At 38.2% G+C, this 15,347-nt stretch overlaps 1 protein-coding gene and 1 long non-coding RNA gene across 2 annotated transcripts in view; one reads left to right on the forward strand and one right to left on the reverse strand.

Annotated features, from left to right (window-relative positions):
- The window catches only part of LOC136263694 (uncharacterized), a 191,001-nt gene that overhangs the window by 36,758 nt on the left and 138,896 nt on the right, over positions 1–15,347 (forward strand). The gene's annotated exons all lie outside the window — the stretch shown is intronic.
- On the reverse strand, positions 2,059–15,233 carry LOC136264339 (uncharacterized). Its single transcript, XR_010705083.1, has 3 exons — positions 14,917–15,233; positions 6,701–6,769; positions 2,059–2,433 (listed from the first exon to the last, which is right to left on the reverse strand). It is a non-coding gene; the product is annotated as an uncharacterized lncRNA (long non-coding RNA).

A 15,347-nucleotide genomic window follows, 5' to 3' on the forward strand; every position in this document is an offset into this window, starting at 1 on the left:
GCAGGGGACAAAAATCCTACATCGAGCCATACAGATTACAACAAAGGCTCGAAAACGCAATAGCAGCTACGTGCTTGTCACCGACCTGCGTTGAGAGGGGATCACGTGCACCTGATCACGTGATTAAACAACCTGACCACCTGCCAAAAAAATATAGTTAATAGTGATACTACCAGCATCTACTAAATGTAATTCGATGAATACTTAATACCACCAACAACCACAATACGTGATTCGATAAATATGCGCTAATCTACATATACGTATGATATGCATACATGTTACATTCAGTTCATTGCATGATTGTGAGCAAATACATGTCATTTTATTGATGCAATGATGACAGTAGCTATATACATAATCTAGTATTGAAGAAAATATTGTGGTACACTAGTACATACCAGCATTGAAATCGGGTCGGGTCATCCGGGTCATCCGGGTCACATTTTCTCCGGGTCATCCGGGTCTGACCCGGTTTACAATTTATCCGGTTCTGACCCGGATTGGATCACGTGAGAAACGAAATTGTTCGTTTGACGACTTGGAACTTATAAACGCTATCGCGTAGCTCTTTCGTGAGCCACGCCCACTTATCGTATTACCAACATATGCTCAACCACGCCTATTTGTTAGTAAGTGCAGTATGTAGCACGAAATGGGTATCTATGGTGAGGGGTAGCTATTGTCAGTAGGTGAAGACTTTTTTTTTTTTTTTTTGGTCTTCAACCTACAGCTAGGCTGAAGTTGCAATATTTACGCAACACGAATCGAACGCTCAAAATGTAGACTCGTTCGCTCACCCGAGACTAGCCGAAATACGTCTCGGCTTTAATTAATCCGGGTCACATCCGGGTCAGTGGGTCATCCGGGTCAGCAGCAGTGACCCGGTTTCAACGTTGGTACATACGTATATATAGTTAACTTGTTGGTGCATGGTGATGTTAGTATTGCATCATTGCTTGGGCCTAATATAATATGAAGTACATCATCAGTTCATAATAATATTAACTAGACACTATTACATACTCTTGGTGACATGTATACAAAAACATTGCACAAGTATGCTAGTGTCTGTACAGTGTGACCTCAGTACTTGTTTAGAGTAGGACTTTAGGTCACTGTACTACTAAGCCATCACATGCAAATTCATAATAATCCATATATAGCTACTCAATAACACTGCATCATACATATGGCTTTGCAAGACTGTTATTATATAACTGATAAATATTGGATAACCATGCAATTTGTCTAGTATAGCATAGTATATCATTGTGTAACATTAAGTATAACTATGGACAATATTTTAAGTGTCAATGTTGTGGCCACTCAAAGATACAGTGCATAATATTATGCCTTAAATATAAGTAAACATTTTAATATGATAGGTGTGTGTATAGCTATAGAATTCTGCAAAGATAAAAGGTACAGAACTCTGAATGAATGCGTAGGTCTTACTACACATGCAGCTGAAAACTTTAAGTGCATACTGGCAAGATTTGAACTTGGACAGAGACCACAATGGTTAAGCCATGACATAAAATTATGGTACTAGCACTAGGAATTGCCCTGAAATATTTAATTATATTTGATATCAAACAAGTCTACTATGTGTATAAAATTTTGACTGGTGTAAACTCTTAATGCACACACTGGTGAGGTGGTATAATACAGCAAAACACCAAACTGTCAAGTAGTAGCTATATGTGACAGAATTGTGGAAAATCACCCATATGGGCACATGTGAAATAATTAGAATTCATGTTTAGTGGGTTGCTAATAAGAGCAGGCACAATTTTGAAAATATTTCAAGAGTTTTCTTGTAATTTAAGGTATTCAAAATGGCTTAAAACCATCAACAAGTATGTAGATTTGCACTATAACGTTTGTGATTTGATCATTAAATAATTTAGGTGTCAAATGCACCCATATATGGGTGATTTTCCAAAATTCAGTCACATATGCAGAAAATTTAGCAGTCCAGTATGGATAACTCCTCATAGAATAGCAATTAATGATTAGTTAACTATTGTAATACTGTTATGACAACTATATGCTTGCTTTATTAGCATTAATTGCATAATAATTTATTGATTGATTGGTTGTATAAGGAACATATCCATCTTGCATAGCACTTGCAAGCTGTCTGTATGTGGATCAAGTCACCACCTGGTCTGGGATTTTTAACAGAGTTTTAGTAGCATGTTTCTGACTCCATATAGTGGGACATGCACAGTAAGCAATATCATGGTAAAATCATCTAAGAAATTTCAGCCATACGACAGACTGAAATATATAATACAGTAAAATTAATGTAGAAACAGCATGTTTGTCCAAAAGAAATCTGCAAACATGAAAGAATCTTCAGTGTCACTTGAGAACTGTTCAAGGAAAAACTGAGTCCAAAGGAAGATTCCTATGTCAGTCGCAAACCTGCAAAAAAAACACTTTTTAGCACTAAAGCAGCACTGTATACATACCATAATAAGAGTGCATAGGTTAGTAGTAGAACACACACACACACACACACACACACACACACACACACACACACACACACACACACACACACACACACACACACACACACACACACACACACACACACACACACACACACACAAACACACCTATCTACAGTACAGCTCACGGGTAACGTCGCATGTACACGCATGACGCGCGTTCGAGTGACCCGTGTGGATGCAGCAAGGCTACAGTAATGCTCCACGATAGCTAATTTTACTCGAGAGCGTCACGCAAGACCAGATAACAGGTCTCACCTATGGTCTTGGGAGGCAGCACTGGCTCAGTTCCGCCAGCTGTGAAGTCTCCTATTGTAAGCTTGTGTTGTAGCTACCGAATACTTGGTAACTTAGCTACTCAATTGACCTCGACTCTGTCACAGACTACAGTCAGTACTGTACAGTAGTTAGCAGTAGCTACCGTAAACCTAGATGGATTGGTCACCAAGTAATTCCACAGAACCCCAGTTAGTGCATTTTCTAATTCATCTTTTCTTTATCTAGATAGTTAAAGGAATGGTCAACCGAAGTTTCAACTCTAGAAGACAAGAAATTTCGAAGCCGGTTACAACGCTACGAAGTGCTAACAGTAAAAAAATCGATTTGTACAGTGACAATAAACAACAGGCGTTTAATAAAATGATCATAACATACGGATGCAGTCCTCTACCAAGGTGAAACTTGCACCATCGAATTCTCCATGAACACACAAATCCATTGCTGGGTAAGTTTAGTCTTCCAGGCCTTTCCTACGTCTACGGGTGATCGGCAAAGGCGAACAAACGTGAGAAAAATTAATAGTGAACCGCTCGTCCAACGCAAGGCAGACTAACGAATTCCTAACATCGACACGATAGATCTTGAAACATTAAAGAACGCTGTAAGTAATATAATATAATGTGTGATTGTAATGCTCATTAGCGTGTTGCCCCTAGTGGGCTTTGCTAATTAACAATAATAATAATAATAATAACGCTGATATCTTCTGTCTCCTTGAGAGTACTGACACGAAACAAAGATTTTGGAACTACCTCCTCTTGCTTTTGGGATCACGATGCTACCAAGGTTTTTGGTGTTATCACTTTCCTTCATTGTGAAACAAGCGCTTTAGAATTTATGGATTTTTTTCGATTTCGTAAATATTCCACCTTTATTGCGTTCTGAGGGCCCAGCGTGCGTTTATTGCATTCTGCTGTATAATTAGCTAGCTAGGCTTGCACTAACATAATTATGGGACCGATCACAAAATTTAATGTTTATGTGATTTAAGTGTTGTATGAAGCATAGATAATATATATTAGGTATATATTATCCACACAAAAACAGCCAAGCTGTGAAAAAATGGTGCAGCCAAGCTGTGAAAAAATGGTGCAGCCTTAAAAAGCCTGGGTGAAAAAAGTTGTGAAATCAAAGGTGGCGGCCAAGAAATGGCTGCAATGATGTTAATGCTAATAAATTTTAACAATGCACACAGCCATTATTAAAATTTTTAGCATTAACATCATTGCAGCCATTTCTTGGCCGCCACCTTTGATTTCATATGTGGCGAGTTTCTCGCACAGCTAGTGCATATCCACGCGACATTCCACAGGTATTGTACAGTACATTGTAAAAGAATGATCCTGCAAGAAGATGCGAGCATTACTCGCATGTGTATACTCGCGACGTTACCTGTGAGCTGTACTGTATGCTACAGAATGTTTGAATACACAACTATTACATTCCAAGATAAGGGTAACTAAAATACTATTCAATAAGTTTGATCCTGCAACACACCCACTATGTTCTACTATTTAGAAGATCTCTAATCATTTTAGAGAACCAGAGATCAACAGTTCTTTTGCAATAATAGCAATACCATAGCAACATTAATTTTATTAACTGATGATGACAACACACATTTCATCCAAGAAACTTCTCAGTATTACCTCGGTGGAAAACCTTTTAAAACCCTTCAAGTCACTGCGTGCACTGAAGCCTGCTTATTAAGAATTCGACCTACTAGGTGATCAATAAGTTAGGTTACAACAATAATTGTGACCGTTTCAGCAAAAACCCGACTTGATCGTACAATTTCCAATTATTTTCTCAGCAATATCTGCAGTGTCCAAGGAATGGATCACCAAAGTTTCAGCCTTATGTAGTGAGTAGTTATGGAATTATAGTGTTAGACAGTAGGAAGAGCAAGACAATGATTTGTACAGTGACTATACTGAAAATAAACTATAGGCACTTATATTCACAGCTATAACGTCTGTTTGCATTACTCAACAATGTTGAAATTCAGCTTAAAATGTTCACCATGGGTTAGCAAATCAACCAGGTATAGTGTTAGCCCTGTAGTCATTTGTTAGCAAATCAACCAAGGCAGGGGCGGAGGAAGTAGTTGATATGAGGGGGGCTGGGCTGACCCAGATTTATGGAAGTGAGGTTCTGGTTTGGTAAGGTGAGACCAAAAAAAAAAAAAAGGTCACAACCAGCAGACAATAGCTGCCCATCTCACCAGCTATGTATTTATAGCTGATAAACTACATAAAAATCCTTCTACACACTGCTCTAATACTGCGACTGCTTTATTTTTAGAGTGACTGCTCTATTAGAGTATCTCGATCTTGGTTTTCAGCCCCACTCCAAGAAGGATAATTTCAGCGTGATATCATTCTGAGGGGAGGCTTCAGCCCCCCCCCCCTTCTGCCTATGAACCAAGGTATAGTGTTAGCCCTGTAGTCATTTACGTGTATGGGTATAAAGGCAGTTTACAGAATTGAATAAATGACAACAATTTTGTTTGCATTTACTGCATTGTAAATAAATGCACATGACATGCATACCATTGAAACAAAACAAAGATTTTCAAACTCTTCATGAGCAAGTGAATAAGTTTTACTTGATTTGAAATATTCCTTCTCCAGTAATGGCCCTATAAAAACTTGTGTATTTTTTCTTTATAGCAAGCATAATTTTACGATCTTAAAAAACAATTGTTTTTCTCAAAACGCATATTTGCTGAGACGGTCACAATATATGAAACATTCCAAAACAAGTGTTTAGCAGAGTACATAAATTTATAGCATCTTTTCTTCCTTCACTTTCATTACTACACATAACATTCAAATTACCCTTCATTGAGAAGTCTGACAAACTAAAGAGAATCGCTATAAATCAAAGTGTGCAAAAGTTATGGTACTTATTTTAATACACAGTGTTATTTTACCTAAAACACCAAAGCCTACATGGAAAACTGGAAAACTGGCAAACGTTTTAACATGTTGATCTTGAAAGGCGAGACTGCACATATATGCATCCCGTGAAACAGGAGTGGTGAGTCCAAGCCCTTTATTATGCTCTTAGACCACTCCAAATAAATTCTTCCCATCCACCCCCCACATCTGATTACTGTCAGTTCTAAATACTCCATATTCTTCCATTATTATCCGGTTATTCTTGCACACTGTACAGGCTCAGTAAAAGTAATCTTGTTAACAGTGTCATGCAGCTCACGTATCAGCAGTGCTATCAAGCATAAATCACGCTTAGGCTTGTGCCAATTATGCTGGCATAAATTTGAGTATAATAGGCTAGCGAAAGCATCAAGCATTATGCCAGCATAATAGGACAATTTTCAAGATTTTAAATTAAAATGTGCACAAAATACAGCAAAACATATAAACATACCACACCTTAGTACCAAATTTCATATCAAGAAAATATGTAATGCTATTATTTTTATTCTCTCTTGGCTGATTATTCGGTGGATTATTCTTGCAGAAATTAAGATACTCTAATGGAGCAGTCACTTACTCTGATACAGCAGGCAGAAAGGCTGATATACCCTAATAAAGCAGCCAACTCTAGAGCACAACATTTATTTTAAACATACTTTTGAGCATAATAAGCTGAAATTTTGATCACTGCTCAAAAGCATAATAGGCTATTTTCGAAGCATAATTGGCACAAGCTTAATCACATTTGTGAACTTAATAAGGAAGTTAAGTATGCTTTTATTTGGCTTTTTATGGTTGTGCCAGGCCAGGCTTGAAATGCTGCCAATCTTATAATGGAATAATGGAAATGGATTGCCTATCTGCATGCAAATATGCCTGAGTCCAAGACAGGAAACAGAGAATTTATTTGGAGTGACCTTAATATTGTTTATGTATATTGCTATAATGCATTACCTTAACACTTGGGTCATTCATAACCTCCCAAAATCATCACCGAATCACGTGATGCAATGACCTGGCCACCTGCAAATAGATTAAAAGTAATACCAATGATGCACCAACAACCACAAAAGTAAGTCTGTGCTAATGTCATGTCTCATGTGATCCCCTTTCAGTGCAGGTCGGTGACAGGTACTATTGCATTTCTTTGTTGCAATCTGTATGACTCGATGTAGGATTTTTAGCCCTTGCAGCTAACTTGAGCCTACTGGGCGAGAGTTCCATGGCCCAAAGAAAGCTCATAGTGGGATAGTAACCGGTCTTAAGTGACCAGATGGAATAATGTAAAACTATTATCTTGTTTGAAACTTGGTTTGCCTGTTTTCCAAATGAGGTAGGCACTGCTAAGTGTTAGCAAGTATGTTTACTACTAAGGATGATCTAGCCATCTCCTCCATGTTGGTGTATTCAAACCCTTGTTGGTGCATGCCAGTAGCTCATGTTTGAGTGCTACTGGCATAGCCCATGTTTGAGTGCTATATACCAATGTAACTGATGTTTGAATGCTACCAATGTAGCTCATGGTTGAATGCTACCAACGTAGCTGATGTTTGTACAGCTGATGTAGTTGCCTGTTCACTTGTTCCCACTGATCCAGGCTTAGCTATCATCTTCGTTATGTTTATACCCCTCCCTCCAACAACCCTACCCTTAAAAGGCCAAAGAGAAGCCATCCAGGATCTACTGTGCTTCAATCCCTTCCAGTGTGGGCTGGTGACTGGATTGTGTGGACTTCTGGTGGTAGGTGATAACTTCCACATCTGACTCTGGCTAGATGACACTTCTGACTCTGGCACTAATCAATGTTAAGCCCCTACCCCCAGTACGGGATATGTGGGGATTAGATGAGGGGTAGACAATTTGCAACAGCAAAAGCCCCACTACTGAGGCATAGCCAGTTGTCTAATTTCCTACCAATCCCCCATTAAAACCCACCACAATTTACTAGCGATTCACTGCAAATGTGTTCCTACTTAGTGCATAATGGGGGCACTGGGGTTTACAAATATAGGTGAATTAAAGTTGGTTGTTGATCTGACTGTATCATTAACCACAGTTGATGGAGTAACAGTAGAAGTTGATACCCCACTAGCCATCGGGATATCGTATCCACTTGAGGTAGAAATGTCATTGTTCTCCATCTCACACTTAAACGCAATGTACGAGATGAAGTTCGATCACATGAGTCAACAAATGGCGCTTTCTGTATCATCATGCCTAATTGGCTGGAGGCATGTATGAGTTCTTATGTGCTAACCACGACTCGCTAGTGTGGGGCTCGCTCAAGCTCGCCCTAATTATGTATATAGATGACATGGACACACCATTTTAATAGAGGTTAATCGCTTAACTGTGGTCGATGGGACATACCTCTTGTCCACAGACAATTACAAAAAACATGGATAACTTACAAATGCTTCCATATAAGGTTGGTATATACATTCATAGCACGAACAATAACTGGCATAATTTACTAACACTCCACATAAGGCTAGTATGTACATTCACAACACAAACAATAACCAGCATGATTTACAGATACTCTATGTACGTTCTTATCGCAAAGAATGAATGACGTGAATGGGGTGAGCCTGAGCAAGCCCCACACTAGCAAGGAAGGCTGGTGCATACGTTCACAACAAACAATAATCACCGTAATTTACTGACACTCCATACAAGTATGATATTTACATTCATACCACAAACAATAACTGGTGTGATTTACTGAGATTCCATAAGGCTGGTACGCACATTCACTATATGAACAATAATCGGCGTAATTTACTGACACTCCATACAAGTATGGTATGTACATTCATAAGACAAACATAACTGGTGTGATTTACTGACACTCCATATAAGGCTGGTACGTACATTCATAACATCAACAATAACCGGCATATTTACTGACGCTCCATAGAAAGCTGATACATATGTATTCTTTATTTACTGTGCATTCATGATAAGAGCTGAATCCCTCCCTAAGCATTGCAAAGAACTTAACAGATAACAAATGGAAAGAGAAGCACTAGAAGAAGAGGAATTTGAGAAGGACATGTAAGAAGAAGGGACAAACAGAAATGCCAGAACAAGCAGAATTAAGAAGAATTATGAGACAAAAGCACAACGGGCACAGGAGATTGCTTATCTACAGAACAACTGTATTTTACAATAGCAAACAGGGCCAGCCTTAAGGGTAGGCAAGGTAGGTAGCTGCCTAGGAAGGGGCCCCCAAGGCTATATAACTAGGGACCCAGTTCTCAAAATACAAATTTAGTATATAAAACTAGTAAGCTAGTTTTTATTGTTAAGAAGAAGCAACTATACACATCACCAATAACTAATTCACTAATAACTGAATTATGTGGTATTCTAGTAACAAGCAATAAGCAAATAATTATTTGGAAAGCATTGGCCATTGCAAATGATATTCATAGCACTGTGCACTAAGATGCAGCCATACAAGTTAGGAATTCATCGACTTACCATTATGGGCAATTGGGCAGCAAATCATGTGATTTAAAATCACAAAAAGGTTGTGCACTTTCAGTTGCTAACAAATGATGAGTGATTAAGTAGTCACTGTATAAACATGTGAGTTACACGCATGCCCACTTTTTTTTCTAACTGTGGGAAAATGCAGATACTAGCTTTTTACATAACCCCAAGCAACGTTGAACCCTAGACTCATCTTTTGTAGAACTAACAACAGCCAGGTGTAGGTTGTGACCAAAGAAAGATAATTGTGTTCACATAAGCCTTACAGTTGTGACACATAATATTATGTTGCTCCCATTGTCTGTTGTTAAATTAACTAACTCAAAATAATCTTGGTGTACCCCAGAATTCTTTGATAACAGACTGTTCAACTCGCTAGGGGAGTTTGCTCAGTATGATTGACCATATTCTAGCTTGCATTTGACAAGTATTAGCAGTTGATCGTAAGAATGCTCACCTTATTCCAACGTGGCAGGATCTAAATACAAACCTGTCGGCCAGCTTCTAGCCTCCACTGAGCTAGTGTTTCTGTAAGGACTTCACTAGCATTGTGGTCTTTGGGCACGAAAAGTGTTTGAAGGCATTGACCAGTAATTGTCAATGAAGTGTACTGAATACCTCAAATATGGTTCCATTGTTGAACTGGACCACATATCTGTGGTGGAAGAAAAACAGTGGGCACTTTTAATTTCAGCAGCTACTCTTTCCCTTGTTTTCTTGTACAGTGCTGGAATCGCTACACTGGAAAAGTATTTAGCTGATGGCATTTCATACCTTGGATCCAGAGTATCAACAAGATGATGAAACCCTTCCTTCTCGACCGTATAAATAGGAAGCATGTCCTTACTGATACAGTAAGTTACCGAATCTGTTATTTCTCACCATCGTCTTGTAGTCCTCTCATACTTTTGCATTTTAGTAAACAACTCAGGGAGTGTAGCTTGGCTGGTAGATGACAAAGATGTGGTGGACAATTCTTTTGCTTTTTCTTTCTGGGCTTGTATTGTAATACTTGTGTGTACTTTGACGGGTGGTGAGTCCTTAAGTGTGAAAGTTAGACGTATTTCCGCCACTAGCTCGAACGTTGCCATTACACTGGCAAACCGCCACACTATCGTCAATAATCCTCCCTTCATTATCAGCACGGAGTCCAAAATAATCCCACACGGGTGACACTACTTTCTTCTTCGGCACAATCGTTGACAAAGATTCGGCCATTTTTATTAATAAAAAATGGTACGCATCTACCAGCATGCATCTCATACCAAAGTCAAATAAATATACCGGTATACTGCCAAACTTAATTATGCATAGCTCTACATGAAGAGTGGTTAATTACTACTTCTTCTGGGGGTCCACCCAGTTTAATTTTCCTAGGGATCCACAATCTCTTAGGCCAGCCCTGACAGTGAAGAGCAGTTTACAATGCTAATCCCCAACTGTACGATCAAGATAGTAGTGATACTCATAGTAGTACTCAATTAGATCATGACACTAGTGCCACCAACATTGCATAGTTTTCAAGGCTTTTATTGCTGAAACGATAAAATTTCATGGATTCGCTGCAATTAATTAGATGTGAAGTGTGTCAGAAATAGCTAGCTACATAATTTTTCCCTTTCGCTACAAGCAAATTATCTTTTTCAATTTTACACAATCTTGCTCATTCTTCTCCACTTACAAAATACCAAAACACACTGAACATAGGCTTACACAGTGTACGTATAGCTAATCTTCAACCACAGCTTATCTTCAACCACGTACAAATACAATTCTATGCAAGTCAACTCACTCAGGCTAGCCCCACGATGTTGTTAACATCCATATCTGTCTAATATAATTAAATTTTGATGTAGCTATACCTAACAATTAATGCAGGTGATGACAGGAAAAACAATTGTAACTGTAATGTTTCAACAGGGATTCCACTCAGTGAGACACTGATTTTCAGTGGACCCCTGCATACAAGCAACAAACACATACATACACACAGACAATAATGAAAGGGTATATACAAAATACATTACACAATTAAATCAACATTATCATACAGTACGATAGTAACTGTATAGTAGGGACCACAAAGGAGTAGGCGTGGTCCACAAAATAATATTACCCAAAAAACAGCCTCAATTTCCCTTGACAACAATGAGGCAGTATTGGTTAGGTTAAACTAAGCCCAAACAAGCTTTCAGATCGACCCGACACACTTTCAACAAGTTGCTACAGAATTTTAAAAATAATTTATTTAATGGAATTTTCTAGTGACTGACTGACTGACTGATGCCTTCAGACAAGCGTAACTCAATAATGGCTAAGGGGTTGATTTTTTCACTGTTCGACATCCCTTTGGCCTGACAGGTGCTTTTTGGCATACCGCAGTGCGTACAATGCATTCTTCATGGACTTACCAGCATCCTTTGTGTCCCATTCATCTTTGCTGACAGCAAAAAGTATCAATTTGGCGATAGCACGTGATAGCTTCCCTTCATAATGGAAATCGTCCGTATTTGACATAGTGGCTATATATTTAGATAGCAGAGATGCTTTTCAAACAGTTCTTGATTCGTACTGCTGTGTAACGGATTGAACATAGCCAACAACAAAGCATAATGGATACTTCACTTTTCAGACGATAATTGATATAACCGGGGGGCGCGGCACCATTTATTATTATTATTATTATTATCAATTTTGTCAAAAGACCGGGTTGTACAAAAGGACAAGCCTGTAGGTGTACTTCCCACAAAAAGCACATACACACCAGAAATTACAAAAACAATGACATAAGCAAATACACCTGTAAAACAAACTACTACAAGAACAAAAATAAATACTAACAAAACAAGAACATTAAGTATACAGAAGATTCAAAAAAGAAAACGACGGAGGGCTAAACGGAACAAGGGTGGCTGTTTAATTCGCAGGATGGTATGGGGTATTTTCGGTATGCGTGGATTCCAGAGGTGCTTTTCGAACAGTTCTTGATTCGAAATGCTGGTAATGAGTTGAACAAAGCTGACAACGAAGCGTAATGGATACTTCACTTTTCAGATGATTGGGGCGTGCGGTGCCATTTCTGATGCGGTATACGTGGGTTCACCAGTCATAATAATTATTTTAAAAGTTAACAAACAAGTACACAGAAAAATTTGGAATTTTCAACTAGAGTAGGGACCATAGCACGTCAATAAAAAGTACTGAAACAAGTTGGAGTAGTGCACGATAATCACAGTAAAACAATAAGAAGTATTATATCCCTACTGTGCATTTCCATTATGGTATCATGAGCACAGTAGGGATATAACACTTCTTATTGTTTTACTGTGATTATCATGCACTACTCCAACTTGTTTCAGTAATTTTTATCGATGTGCTATGGTCCTTACTCTAGTTGAAAATTCCAAATTTTTCTGTGTGCTTGTCATAGTACAATTTCCTAAATGACAACAGGTTGGTTGCTTTAGTCACAGCTGGTGGTAAACTATTCCATACAACAGTTTCTTTGTCTAAAAAGTTTGCTTTCCAAAAGACCAGGAAAACTTGATTACTCGTTTCTCATCCACAAAAATTCGGATTTCCATGCGGGTGAAAAGTCATTTTCATTGTTCATTATTAAAATCAAGCTGTCTGTTACTAAGAGTTCATTTGTATGGGGGAAAGTGTCTAAATGAAGTACATTCAGCAAACACACTGCTCAGGCTTCTCTTAGCAGAAAGACTTGACCTTATCAATGCCAATCATCACCTATCAACAGTTCTTTGTCATCAGTAGAATCAGGCTAGAGGTGTACATATGACCAAAAGTATAACTTACAGCAGTGTTTGTACAGGCCATACAGTACGCAAGGGAATTTTGATGTCAAAAAAATTTGACGAATGACGAATCGGCTTAATCCGTCAAATTAAAATTTGTCAAAGGTTTATAATTATAAGCACCCTTAAAAGTACAGGTTTGCCTACAATTTCTTAATTTTTGTCAACATTTTATTCATCAAATCTGCTGAAGTCTGAATTCGTCAAATATTTCTTACATCAAAATTTCCTTGCATACAGTACTGGCACTTAGACATTCTCCCCAAACAAATAATATTATAACTGAACTCTTGCTGTTGCTATAAAAGTTAGTTAAAGCCTAGTCCTTACGTTTTACCACCGTTTTGGGGTAAAAAGGGATGCGGGTGAGGCAATTAATCAAGTTTGCCTGGTCAAATTGTTATTTATTCTAGGAACAAAGTAGGGCTGAGCAATACTACTGTTTTAGCGATATATCGCGATATTTTGAAAGTATCGATATCACGATATTTTGTTATTAACTATCGCAATACCATGCCTGCACATTACTGTCATTAAAAATCCATTTGTTATGCAGTACTTGGCTAAGAATTCTTGTAAATGATAAAGTCCACCCATCTGGTTTCCCCTGCAGAGAGGTGTGAACACCATAACAACCTCAAAGCATGTGTTACAATAACTGTTACTGTAAACAAGGATGATAGTGGCTAGTTTGCTATCACCTATAAGGACTTCCTGCAGGAATGCTGAGCAATATGCTATGTGGCACCAGCTACAGTATGTTCACGTTGAGCTGAATCCTCAAAAAGATTTAACAACTCATGGATGCAATTACACACAATCTTGAAATTTGGCTCATTTGTAGTACTGCTTGACCCGCTAAAAATATTTCAAAATCTTTTTGTTCAAATGTTTGACATAATATTTACGGCCAATCAAAATTTTTGCAATACATTTCCTATGGGGAAGCCATATAAGTACAGTGTCCATTACAGCCCTTTCCCGAACTTGTAATGGAGCCGAACTGTACGTGTCTGTTGTTGACGCCTTTGCTGTTACCAATAATCATCTGGTTGGCTGAAATGTTAACTCTGTTGAGAAAAAATCCACTTTTAATTTTTAACTGTTTTTCAGGATTCAGCTCAACATGAACATACTATATGATTGACTTAATTGTAAGTATCGTGAAATATTCAGTATCTTGAATAGTGGCTTTAGTATCGATCGTGATACTAAAATGGCAGTATCGCTCAGCCCTAGAACAAAGAGTCTATTGATGTTTCCACTACTATAACCTGTGATATCTTTGAGTAGCAAGTAGCAGAAGATGTTATGAAGATAGGAAGGTGATTTCAACAAGAACTAATAAAAACGGGTATGGCAAGCTGAAAAATTACAGTAAAACAGTAAATAAAATAGCTAAACACATGCATTTGCATACAAATAATGTCATTATACTGTGTGGTCACCATCAAATTCTACTGACACTCATCGTCTAGAAAGACTTCACTCTAACTTTACATCATCAGTACCTCCTTCTGATAATTTCAATTTGCGATCATCTCTAACTGAAAGGCGTACTTTTCACATAGCTCTCCAGGTTTTTAAGATTGTAAAAAGGATTTCTCCTCCTTATCTACATGACATTTTCTCGTTTGTTGTGATGTCACTGGTAGTTCTGGTAGAAACCAACATAGATTATTTGTTCCTGGGTTAGCCTGAACTGATTATGGCAAACAGTCGCCGGCATACAGGGGCACAACCATTTGAAATAGATTACCACTAGCACTCTATAGTGCTAAAACTGTGACAGAATTTAAAAAATTGTATTGTATGTTGTAACTTTTATTTTGTTTTGTGTGTATGTAGGTTACTTACTATCATATTGTTGTATTTCTCAGGGAGTAGCTGAAAAACAGCCTTTTTGGCTGATGCTGTTTTCCGTGAATAAAACTATAAATTATTTGTGTGTTGTTGAGTCTCCCCTGGCTTGCTAGTCTTCCACCTGGCTTTTTGTTGTTCTACCGCGCTACGCGATCATCGGAGAGTCAACTCAGTATAGTGCATGTTTCCCGGAAGTCGGCTTGACAAACTGGGATGACTACCTGCTCTAAGCAGCACCGCTGACTTCAAATACTGGTTGAATCTACATCGAGAGCAACGAGGAGAGCAAGTTTAGGCGCAACCGGTATGAATTCCGGTCTTACAGGTACTGACGTAATGAGCTAGAATGATCGGGAACAAACGAGGTATTTAATGACGTAATTGCTGTAATTGATTAGTCAGGTTATGATTCCGTTTCTCCACCG

The sequence above is a fragment of the Dysidea avara genome, chromosome 8 (assembly GCF_963678975.1).
Source record: "Dysidea avara chromosome 8, odDysAvar1.4, whole genome shotgun sequence".
NCBI lineage: Eukaryota > Metazoa > Porifera > Demospongiae > Dictyoceratida > Dysideidae > Dysidea > Dysidea avara.